A 12,598-nucleotide genomic window follows, 5' to 3' on the forward strand; every position below is an offset into this window, starting at 1 on the left:
TGGTACTGCCTTCATAGTGTCCCAGAGGTTTTGATATGTTATATCAGTGTTCTCATTTACCTCTAGGAATTTTTTAATCTCCTCTCTGATGTCTTTTGCTATCCATTGTTCATTCAATAGCACATTATTTAGTCTCTAGTTGGTAGAGTAGCTTCTATTTTTATGTTATCATTGATTTCTAATTTTATTTTATTATGATCTGATAGAATGCAGGATAGCATCTCTATATTTTTGTATTTGCTAAGAGTTGCCTTGTGGCAATACATAGGATCTATTTTAGATCTTCTGAGAAAAAAGTATGTTCACTTGTTGATGAATGAAATATTCTATATATGGCCATTATGTCTAAATTTTATATATGGCTGTTATGTATAAATTATTGATTTATTATTGAGTTCTATAATTTCTTTGTTTAGTTTTTGTTTAGATCTATCCAGTGGTGAAAGAGGTGTGTTAAAGTCACCCAGTATTATTGTGTTGTGGTCTATTTGACTCTTAAAATTAGGAAGAGTTTGTTTGAAGAGCATAGATGCTCCATCATTTGGGCATATATATTTATAATTGTTATGTCTTATTGATGTTTGTTTCCCTTAAGCAGTATGAAATGTCCTTCTTTATCTCTTTTGACTAACTTTGGTCTGAAGTTTACTTTATCAGATATGAGGATGGAAACCCCTGCTTGTTTGCACAGTCCATGTGAGTGGTATGTATTTTTCCAACCTTTCACCTTTATTTTATAGATATCTTTTCCTATGAAGTGAGTCTTTTGAAGGCAGCATATTGTTGGTGTTTTTTTTAATCTAATCTGCCAGTCTATGTCTTTTGATTGATGAGTTTAGGCTATTAACATTCAGGGTTATTATTGAGAAATGGATTGTATTCCTGGTCATTTTGGTTTATTTTTGGTTTTTAATTTGACCTGGTTTCTTAGTATTTCTTATAGGATATAGCTAATAGTGATAAATTCTAGTAGCTTTTTGTCTAGCAGTATTGTGTAGTTGCTGGATGAGTGTTCTATAGATATCTATTAGGTCATTTGGTCTTTTTTTCTGTTTTCCTGAAGTTCATTTTCTTGAAGTGTATTCAGTTTCACTCTACCGTTTCTTTGTGAATGATCTGTCCATTGCTGAACATATGTTGTTAAAGTCCCCTACCATCATTGTGTAGGAGTCTTTCTCTTCCTTTTAGGTCTATTAATATTTGCTTTATATATTTGGGCATTCTGATATCAGATGACACAGATTTAGAATTGTTATTTTCTCTAGCTGAATTGACCCCCTTTTATCATTATTTAATGGCTTTCCCTGTCTCTTTAATTGCTTTTTATTTACAGTCTATTTTTTCTAATATAAGCATGGCTATTCCTGATTTCTTTTGGATTACTACTGTCATTTTGTAACTTGTTTTCTACTTTGTTGTAGCTACCTTCTTCCTTTCTCTCTCTTAATAGGCTTTCTCTATGGTTAAGTGATTTGTTCTAATAATGTTTTGACTCCTTGCTTTATTATTTTGCAGGTATCCATTATTGGCTTTTGCTTTGTGGTTACCATGAACCTTACAAAAACATATTTTTTTATTATAACAAGCTATTTTTCAATTATAGCAGCTTAACATTGATTATAAAGCTGGAGGGTAAGAGGAAAAAATAAGAGAGAAAAATATTAAATTTTTTTTAAATGTGCACTCCATTTCTCCCCACATTTTGAAATTCTGAAATACTATTTTACATCTTTTTATATCATCTTTATCTTTATTTTTAGTTATTGTAAATTTTTTTAGTTTAATATCCTCTCGTTTTCTTTATTTTTATTAACGTCTGTTTCTTTTAGTTTGAAGAAAACCCTTTAGTATTTCTTATAGGATAGATCTAATGGAAATAAATTCTAGTGGTTTTGTTTGTCTGGGAATGTCTGTCTCCCTTTCATTTCTAAAGAATGGCTTTTCTGAGTACAACTTCTTGGTTAGCAGTTTTTATACTTCCGCATTGTGAAAATTCTTCTCATTCTTTTCAGGCCTGAAAGATTTCTGCTGAGAAATCTGCTGTTAGGCAAATTGGAACACTCTTATGTGATGATTCTTTTCTCTTACTATTCTGAAAATCCATTCTTTGTCCATCTTGGTTGCAAAATATCCTGCAGTAGATCTGGTTAAGTCTGAAACCGGTGACCTTTGACCTTCCTGCATCTGAAGTTGTGTATCCTTCTCTAGGTTTGGGAAGCTTTCTGTTAATATCTACTTGAATGAGCTTTGCTCCCTATTGGCATTTTCAGGCCACTCTTGAATCCCAGTAAAATGCTCTCCAAATGCTGTCTCAAGGCCTCCTTCATCCATTTTCATTCTTTATCTTTATTCTCCTCTATGTATTTTCAAATAGCCTTTGAGCTCACTAATTTTTCTTGTTTGATTCATTGAGCTATTGATGCCTTCTATCAGATTTTCCATTTGGTGTCATTTTCAATTTAAATATTTGTTTTTGATTTTCAAAAATAACTTCAAACTCTCTGATAGGTCTCTTTGATAAAGTACTGAATTGTTTCTCTGAGTTTTCTTGAATTACATTGAGTTTCCATAAAACAACCCTTTTAAATTCTCTGTCCAAGAGTTTGTACATATCAAATTGCTTTATAGTTGATTTCTGGTGCTTCATTTTGTGTGTTATTTAGGGTCATGGTCCTCTGAAAGCTCTTCACGCTTGTTGGTAAATGATAACATTGCACATTGAAGGTTTAAGTATTTGAACCTGTAATCTGGCTTTGCTTGTACCTGCATTTGCTGAAATCCAAACAAGTTGCTTGCCCCCTCCCCACCGCAGCCTGTGGTCACTATTTCAAGCACCCTACATGGCAACCTAAATCCAAATCTGTGGTTGGTGTGTTGTCACTGTTTCAACACCAGAGAGCACAAAACTCCCAAGTCTGTTGCAAAACTGCCATTTAAGAAGGACTGCAAGAGTCCCTACAAGCCTTCATCTGGGGCCAGGATGCACCCAGACACTTCATCCACAAGCTAGTCACATACTGCTGCTTTCTGCCTGGCAGTGGTTCTCACCATGGAGGAGTTGCCCCTAAGCATCAGCTTACTGCTCACTGTTTCTCCCCTCAAGTGGATAATGATGCCATTTTGTGCTGCCTAGGGTTGGGTGGGGGGAGGATAGACCCATGGCCCCAACCCCAGAGTTTCTGATTAAGTAAGTTTATGATAGGAACATGGAATCTCCAATTTTTAAAAGTCCCTACTTGACGCTGATACTTCTTCTTGGGGGACCACATTTTGAGATCCACTGACTTCATGTTCTCTAGGTGCCAAGTAATTTTCTACATGGTTAACCAATATTGTATCATTTAATACTTACAATAAAAACCTAGGGAAGTTGATATTAATTAATATGTGGATACAGATAAGGAGAATAACTTAAATAACTTGACTTAGAGTTCTACTGCTAAGTGAATGATGAGGAAAAAATTCATATCTAGGAAACCTGTGAGGACTACTGACTCATATCCTTCTAAAGAAATAATCCCTGGCTAGGAATATAGCCCAGTTGGTAGAGTGCTTGCCTAGCATGCGTAAGCACCTGCATTCAATCCCCAGCATCACCAAAAAAAGAAAGAAAGAATGAATGAATGAATCCGATTCATAAACCCTTTGAAATGCAACTTCACATCCCACAGAAGCTAGCAATGATTTAGACAGTTCTGCTGCGGGGGATGGGGGGGACTCTACCTGAGGAAAAACTTATGACACCTCTGATTCCTCTTCCCCATTTACCTAGACTTGAGTGTTCTTAAACCTTCCTAGGTGATTTCAATGTGCAAGTAAGTTTGATAATGACTCCAAAGTAAATGTGGATCTCCCCAACTCAACTTGATTCCTTCTCCAGCTGTAAAACTTTTATCGGGTTATCCCACCAACCTTCTCTGGACTACATTAAGCCAGCCCCCTATCTGGATATATAGACTACAATTATCTCATGATATCCCATTTGTCCCTCTAACATCTCTGGCCCTACCTAGGATGTAGTAGATCTAAACTTGAAGAACTATCTGCAATTAGATGATTATGTATGTTTATCTGGAAGTCTGGGATGACTGACAAAGTCAAAGTATTTATTTTAGAAAAACCCTCTCCCTGTCAAAGAAATTTCCAGTTAATACAAAACCACAAAGCAGATGGCACTCGTCTTTGTTTTAAATCATGTTTAATATTTTCATAAATTTTCTTTAAATTTATCCCAATTCTCTGGTATAAAATATAAAGCTTAAGACATTCAACAATACTTATAGAGTGCAAATTGTATCATCTATTAATGATATCTTTTGGCCTGCATTTTTTAAAATGTATACTTCATACAGATTTTGCTTATTTCTAAAAAGAATTTGAAGTAATATAAAATATTAAGACTCATGTGAAATGGACATAAAACATTGAGCATTGGAAATATGAGAGAACCATAAACTAGCTATCATAAATAAGTTCCTTTCTTTAAATGAGCACTAAACTTAATTCTGTATTTTGTGCCCAACAATCAAGATATAAATATTGGATGATACTGATGATACTGATATTGAGAGAAAAGAAAGGAAGAAGGGAAGAAGGTATAAAAGAAAGCATATTTCACAAGACAATGTTTTCCTAGGATTAAATTCAGGTCACTAACACACTGATCCACATGCAATAGACACTTAGTCCCATAAAATTACAAATGTTTGGGCTGGGGTTATGGCACAATGGTAGAGTGCTTGCCTTGCATATGTGAGGCACTGGGTTCAATTCTCAGCACTGCATATAAGTAAATAATTAAATAAAGGTCCATCAACAACTAACTATATATATATATTTTTTTTTTTTTTTTAAATACACATTCTTCAACTTTAATTCCAACCTCTTTGGAGTGTCGCTCAGAGCCTGTGGTGAATACATGATCCAGGCCTATGTAAACCACAAAGAAAGTGATTGGTGAGCTAATTCTCTTTCCATGCTGCCAAACACTACTAAATACATCATTTTCATTTATAATATTTGCTGTATGTGGCAATAAATTAATGCAGCCAGTTCAATAACATCCTTATTGTCTCAATGTTTTCAACTAGGAACTAGACATATATTATCTTACCCTCCTTTTGTCACAAATTGTTCCTAGAAGAGATGTTTCTGAAGTATATCAGGGCACTATGAAATTCCTTTATTGAAGGAACAAAAGTCTTTGCTTTCAGAATGCCCAGTGAATAGAAACTAGACTGAAAATAATTCCTGAAGAAATTAGAAGTATAAATTGTTGTCTACATAACCCTATGAAGCAAGACCAACCTCTAGGTAGTGCCTGTCTTGCAAGTAAGAGATGCTTAATATCTGCTTGCTTTAAAAAGTGAAGGTCCCATGAGTTATTTCAATGCTATGACACCATATGTAGAAGAGCAGAGATGCCTAAGTATATGCCTAGATGGCACAGCAGTCCTTTAGTTGACACTTCTAGAAACTGACTCACATGTCCCAGCACATCAATTCCCAAATTGACCCCTGGTTATGGGTGGGTGGACCACCATAAAGTGGGTGAATGGCCCTCTGGTACATCACAGCAAAGTCCCGTCATGCCAAAGTGTAGGCTCATGTATCTCACCCCCATGCTATTTTTTGGTACTTTTCCTCCACGATTGCTCCCAAGTTTATCCAAAGTATGCCCTTCTCTTGATTATCATTTAATAATGAGCAGTGCACCAAGGCAAGGCTTAAAGAAACAAAATTTTTAAATTGGAAGGGATGTTTTGTATGCTCTGAACCTTTTACTTCCCAGACTCTTAACTAGAGACTATGGAGGCAGCTAATAAAGGGAACTTAGCCCCTTTTGTGCCAATTCATTCCATTTCTGAAAATGTCTGTCAAAATATTTTGAAAAGAGCTATAATCTGTTGCCTGAGAGTTTCTACCTACTCGTCAAATTCCACCCTTTAAGTCCATAAGAGTCTGACCATTCATACCTCTGACGACCCTCAAGCATTTAAAGGCAGGTGTCATGACCCATAATGGTATTCTTCTCCCAAGTTTCAGTAACCCATGAAACTTCACTTTGCTTTCTTATAGCACAGTTTTTTTTTTTGACGTTTTGTTTTGTTTTTGTGGAACTGGGGATAGAACATTGGGATTTCTATCCTGAGTTACATTCCCAGCCCTTTTTATTTTTTGAGATAGAATCTCACTAAATGGTAGAGGCTGGCTTCCAAAGTGTGATTCTCCTGCCTCTGGAGTCACTGGGATGATAGGTATATGCTATCATGCCTGACGCTACAGCAGTTTGAAGACCCTTCATCATCTTGGTCTCATTCCTCCGAATACACTGAGATTTGCTTTGTCTTCTTAACCCATAATAGCCAAGAGATAATGTACTTTAAACGTCACTGCTCAGTGATGGGTTGAACATCAAACATGAACATCTCTCTGCCTAACCTATCATCAGACTTCCACTTGAACCTAAGTGCACATTTGATCTGTTGGTAACCCACAGAACACTTATGGTACTCGGTTCTAATTAAAATCGTTCTTCCTCACAATTAGTGAGGCAAAGTTAATATTTCCCCTTACATGCACCTCAAAACGTTGTTTAACCAAGTGTAGAACTTGACATTTAGTCCTTCCATCCTGTTCAAATATCTGTGGGTCCAAATTCTATAAATTCCATCATTTTCATTTATTCCTCCTTGTTATACCTATTATTTTTAAAAGTCATTTCAGAAGCACTTGGAGTGGACTTACATGAAAAGATAAGAGGCCTTTTTTATAAAACATCTACTTTCCATGTTCTTTCTCCTTTCTAAAAGTCCATCATATATGACTGGAAAAAAACAGTTTTAAATATACCATAATATTTAATTTTCAAATGCCACTAACCTGTGAAATTCCAAACTAAAATGAGTCACCACATCATCACCATAATAGCCTTATTCTAATAATATGAATTCTTTGAATGAATCTTTTGTCACTTGGTAAGTACAGTAAGCCCCAAATACCTAGCAGTACAATTAGCACTATTGTCAGCTTCATTGTTCGAATAACAAATAGTAGTGACAACAGCGTGTGCAACTTCAGAAGAGGCACATCTAGCCAGGAGTGGTGGCAAACATCTGTAATCCTAGCAGCCTGGGAGGCTGAGGCAGGAGGATAGCAAGTTCAAAGCCAGCCTCAGCAAAAGTGACACCATAAGGAACTCAGCAAGACCCTATCTCTAAATAAAATACAAAATAGGGCTGGGGATGTGGCTCCATGGTTGGGTGCCCCTGAGTTCAATCCCTGGTGCTCCTGCCCCAAAAAAGAGAGGTCTGAGAGTTTTCAGTAAGGCTCTAGAAGTGGTCTGCTGATGAACACTGAATAAGCATGAACACCATACCTATGGACCTGTCAGGTGGGGGCCAGGTGAGCATTTCAACAGGCAGAAGGGTTGGTCCATTATGATGCCACCTGCAGCAATTTAGAGCCACCGAGGACCTCAAGGATATTCACTCCTACTTACTGCCTTACAAATAAACTGACTCCCAAGGATATTTATATTTGTGGGTAGCATTCCACTGCATTTGATGGCTCTGGTTGCAGTCAAGCTTGTTACTTATAATACAGTAAACCCTATTTTCATTGAGGCAGCAGACTACTTTCTTCAAGCTCTAAGTGAGGAGCATCTGTTCTTTGACTTGCTCCATGAAAACCATTCTATGGTCAAATAAGCATATATTATATTCCTTTTAGGTACGTATAATATACATTAGCCTTGATTTAAAAACAAATCTGTTTAACAGTATGAGTGCAGCACTTCCCAACGCATTTAACCTTATGATCTTCCACATGCCAACCCCAGGCATCCACCAGCATTTCACAGACCTCCAGAGCACACTGGGGAAGTTTTTCCTCCTGACATTTTCTGGCCTACTTATCCCAGTCCTACCACTCAGAGCTCTACACTGAATATGCTAAATTTTTCCTCCACTTAATGGGCTTTCAAATCTTTGAAGAGATCTCTCCTGTACCTCTAGAACCCTCCAGAGGCTGGCAGCCCGTAAGCTGAGAGTTCTTTTCTAAAGGAAATGCAATATATATGTAAAAAAAAAGAAAAAGAAAAAGAAAAATTAACCCTTGTGGCTTTGGAGGCAGGAAAGATGTTTGACTTTGTATCTTTCTGGCACATTGGAGAGATTTATGAAGATGCTACAGCAAAGAGAAATCCCCAGTGTGAGCTGGAGTTCCCTCAGAAACATTGGAAAACCTGGCCATCCACAGAGAAGGGGAAGGGAAACTTCTAGAAGTCATTTCATCAGATTAATTAGTTTCCTTCCAGGTGGGGGTGCATTTTTAGACAAAGCACCAGTTACCTTTCCCTCCTCTGAAAACTCAAAACAAAAGGACAAAGGAAAGGGAAACCTGATTACTATTCATGTTGTGTTGAACATTTAATGAAGAGGAACGTTTCAAAGAGGGGCGAACCGGTCAACTCTAAAAACCATTTATTCAGTATTAACAAAAGGTGTGCTGAATTACATGACAAGAGCAGAGTATTTTTTCTCAGCTAAACAGAAAAGGGTTTGAGGAAAAAATAAAATCTCTGCCAAGCTTTTCTTCCCACTTTGTAGATCTTTGCTCTAGCTGCTCTGAGAAAAGTAATTTTTAGAACCACAGGTAGCTTTGCCACTTTTTCAGGAGATGCAGAGCAAGAAAAAATAACATGAGCTTTATAAATGAAGGGAAGGTTCAGACAGGCAACATGACTTAAACTTCCAGGTGGACAAACTTTCACGCCTGGGTAAGGCTTTCACAAAGCTCTTGATGGATTAGTTCCACGGGTAACATAATTCCAAACGCTCGAGTTAGGGCATCCGATAGTAAAACTCTTGAGATAATAGTGCATCAGAAAGAAGGAACCTTCCATTTGAGAAAAACAAGAATTACAGGTGGACTGTGAAAAAAGAACCTTTCGGAGTTCTTTTAGACTTTACCCTGCAGCAAACCAAATAAAATTAAATATTTAATGAAATCTCAGTCTAAGTCCAACCAATGCAAGCAGAAAAACGCCGAGATGGTTTTTAAGCTTAATCCTTAACCCTAGGTCACTCACCCGGGGATATTGCTAATGGTGTGACAAGTGAAGCAGAGGAAGGACTGAATTCTGGGGCAATTTGAAGCTCATGCATAGTTAAAGCTACAGTACTGTGTCCAATACATTTTAACCCATTTAAATGCATGGGCTGCATAAAGGTTTTCAAGTTGACTAATGCAGCGTGGGGGTGGAAAGAAAGATTTATGCTCTAAGTTACCAGTATAAGAAGGACTGTTTTTATTTTATTTTTTTAATGTGTTTTTGGAGCAAAAAAATAAACCTAAAAACAAAACTAATAAGCGCAAAAACCTCATACACATCCAAACAGGAAGAAGGAAAGGGGAGCATCATTGTTATTAATGACCCATTTTATAAAACTCTCCCAGGACTTCTCCCCACTGATTAATGAAATACCCTCTCCAGGGGGACTCCTTGTCAACACTCCAGACCAATGCAGTCAATCTGTCACTGGCAACCAGTTTTTTTTTTTTTTTTTTTTGGTACCTGGGATTGACCTCAGGGGCCCCTGACTACTGACCCCACCCCAGCCCTATTTTGTATTTTATTTAGAGACAGGGTCTCACTGAGTTGTTTAGTGCCTCAATGTTGCTGAGGCTAGCTTTGATCCTCCTGCCTCAGCCTCCTGCATCGCTGGGATTACAGGGGTGCACCACCACACCTAGCAACCAGTGTAATCTTTCAAACCTGATGATAATCACTTCCTTGCCCAAAGACCTTCCTCAGTTTCTAGCTGCCTGCGAGTAAAGCACCAATTTACTGGTTTAGCATGAAAATCTTTAGCAATTTGCCCTCGTCCCAACTCTCCAACTTCCATCTCTTGCCACGACTCTCCACCCTCCACCCTTCATCCAGGGCTCCACGCACAGTGCACTTCCTGTTTTCTCTCATACTCGAGCCTGCGCATCAGCCTTTCTCTCTTCTTAGATTGCCCTCCCTCCAACAGAATCTCCAGGAAATTACTCACTGATGAAAATTCTGTTCAAATATCATCATTTCTGTGGAGCTTTTCTTGGCTCTCCTGAACCAAATTAATTGTTTCTTTCCTTGGACTCCAAGGGCACCCTTATTATAAATAATAAATAATAAGAGATGAAAATTATTAGGCATCTCCTATTCACCAGACCCTGTTCTAATCACTTTTACTTGTTCAACCTAATCCTCATGTAATCCTCACAACAACCCCCCGGAGGCCAGGACTATTATTATCCCCATTTTTCAAATGAGAAAACTGAGACACAAAGAGGCTGAGGATCTTGCAGACATCACTGCAGCAACCAGTGACAATCATGACTCAACATGGGAGGCTGGGCCTTAGGACCCTACGGCATTTAATATGAAGTGCCATCCCACAGGCCTCATATCAGTCTCCCCAACACAGGGAGGAGTAAAGTGAGCAGTTCCTGGGATGGAGCTGCGAGTTCAGGGTTTGGCTTGGTCAAAGGGTTCCTTTGAGGCAGGAGTTTGGTGAGGACTTCTCATCAAAAATTGTGCAGCACCGCAAAAGCAGGAAAATAAACAGGTTCCAAGAATCGAGGAAGAAAATGAGTCAAGCAAACCAACGAGTGAAGACTTCACAAGTCCCCCAAATCAAAGGACAGGTACAGTTGTGAGAAGCTGGGCTCTGAAAAAAAGATAAGAGAGCCAGAGATCAGGCTGCTTCCAAAAGCGAGAAATTTCTTATTTATCCCCATAGCTGAGCTCAAAAAAGTTATCTTCCTTTGAAGAAGTTTAAATAAATCTACCTGTTGATGTGCTTCCAACTACTCGTCAGAGAGCTGGACACCCACTTGCAGAGCTGCTTCATCCCTTACTCAGGACTGGAGAATCAAACCCTGAGGTGGTTGTAACTCAGAGGGGCATGCTCCTCACCTGGCTGAAGAGCACACTCCCAAAATCACGAAAGCAGGACCGGAGTGATTTGTTTACAAAGCATAGATTACTCATAATAACCTTTCCCAGCTTTCTTGTCATTTTCTCATAATTTGTTTTCCTTTCAGGTCAAAACTCATCAAAAAGCACTAGCTTTCTTTTCTCTGATGCCTTAGTCTCTGCCAAGATCCTTCTTTCTCCAGAGATTTAAGAGAAGGAGCACATCTTTCAGAACCCTGCTCAAAAGCATTCTCTACCATGAAGTTTTCCTTTGTAAACTCCGAACTGCTTTACACAACTCCTTTGTGTCAATTCAAAGTTTTCCTTGATTCTTTGCACCAGTTGCCTGGTGGGCAATTATGTTCACTTCTTGGGTCAGCTACCACTAGTGGCCGTCGCTTCTATTCCTGAGAAGTTGTGCTTCTATTCCTGAGAAGTTGCTATGTGTCTTCAAACATACTAACTTTTTCAACACCACATTAAAGAAGTATTATGATCCCCATTTAATAATGAGGAAATAAGGGTAGGGCACTCAGCAGTAGAGCACTTGCCTAGCACATGAGGGGCCCTGAGTTCGATCCTCAGCACCCCATAAAAATAAAATAAAGGTATTGTGTCCAGCTATAACTAAAACAAAATATTTTTTCAAATGAGGAAATAAAAGCACAGAATCATTAACAAACTTGTCAAGTTCACATACTAGTAAGAACTACAAATTGATACCAGCTCTGACTGCACTAGATAGTGGTGCTTCCTAAACATTCCAGGTGTCAACCTGCATCTCCCAGCTGCCATGCGATTGGGTGGAGGTTGTGTGGTCAACAGGTTGTTAGCAGAAGAAACTGTGAGCAAAGGACAATGATGTCTGACTTTTCCCAGCTGAGGCATTTAAGAATAGCAATCCTGGAAGCCATTTGGAGGTGGCATGGTCTCAAAAATAGAGAAGCATGATCCATGAGACACCATGAGGAAGAGAGGTGCTATGAGGAACAATGGGATGCACATCAGACCTTCTTAAAGCAAGAAATAAATCTTTTATGCATTGGTCTCTTAAGTCTCCAAGGATTTTATGGTTATGTTGCTGCTACCATAGCATATTTTAGCATTATCCTTACTAGTAGAGACTCTGGAACCCGAAACTCTAAACTCATAAACTCCAACTTCTTCCAACTTGCCTTTTCAGAGTGCTTATCTAATGTGAGACAGAGGACAGAGATAAGGAAATAAGTACATGGACTACTACCATTTTCTTCAACAGAGATTTGGGAATAAAATACTTGTGAAGCAGCCAAAGGAACTCATGGGGAAACTTCATAATCCATCCCAACAGCGTGTGTCTGTGGTGTCGTCACAGATTCCACAGGAGAAGTGGATGGAATGCAAATGGGTTGTGCAATTACTCTATTCCAATAAAATCCTTCCCCTTTCTCACCAGCACACTAAATTTCCCTCTTGAATTCAACTTTAATATATTTCCCGATACAACAAAGATTGTCATATACTGGAATACAAGACTCCATAACAGAGAAAGATTTACAAGACCCACAGAATGACTTTTAGAAACAGGAGCAAAATCCTACCACGTATTTCAGATAGTTTTCACTTACACTGGGTGAAACAGAAGAGTGAACTTTT

The sequence above is a fragment of the Spermophilus citellus genome (genome assembly GCF_964194105.1).
Source record: "Spermophilus citellus genome assembly, chromosome: 7".
Taxonomy (NCBI): Eukaryota; Metazoa; Chordata; class Mammalia; order Rodentia; family Sciuridae; genus Spermophilus; species Spermophilus citellus.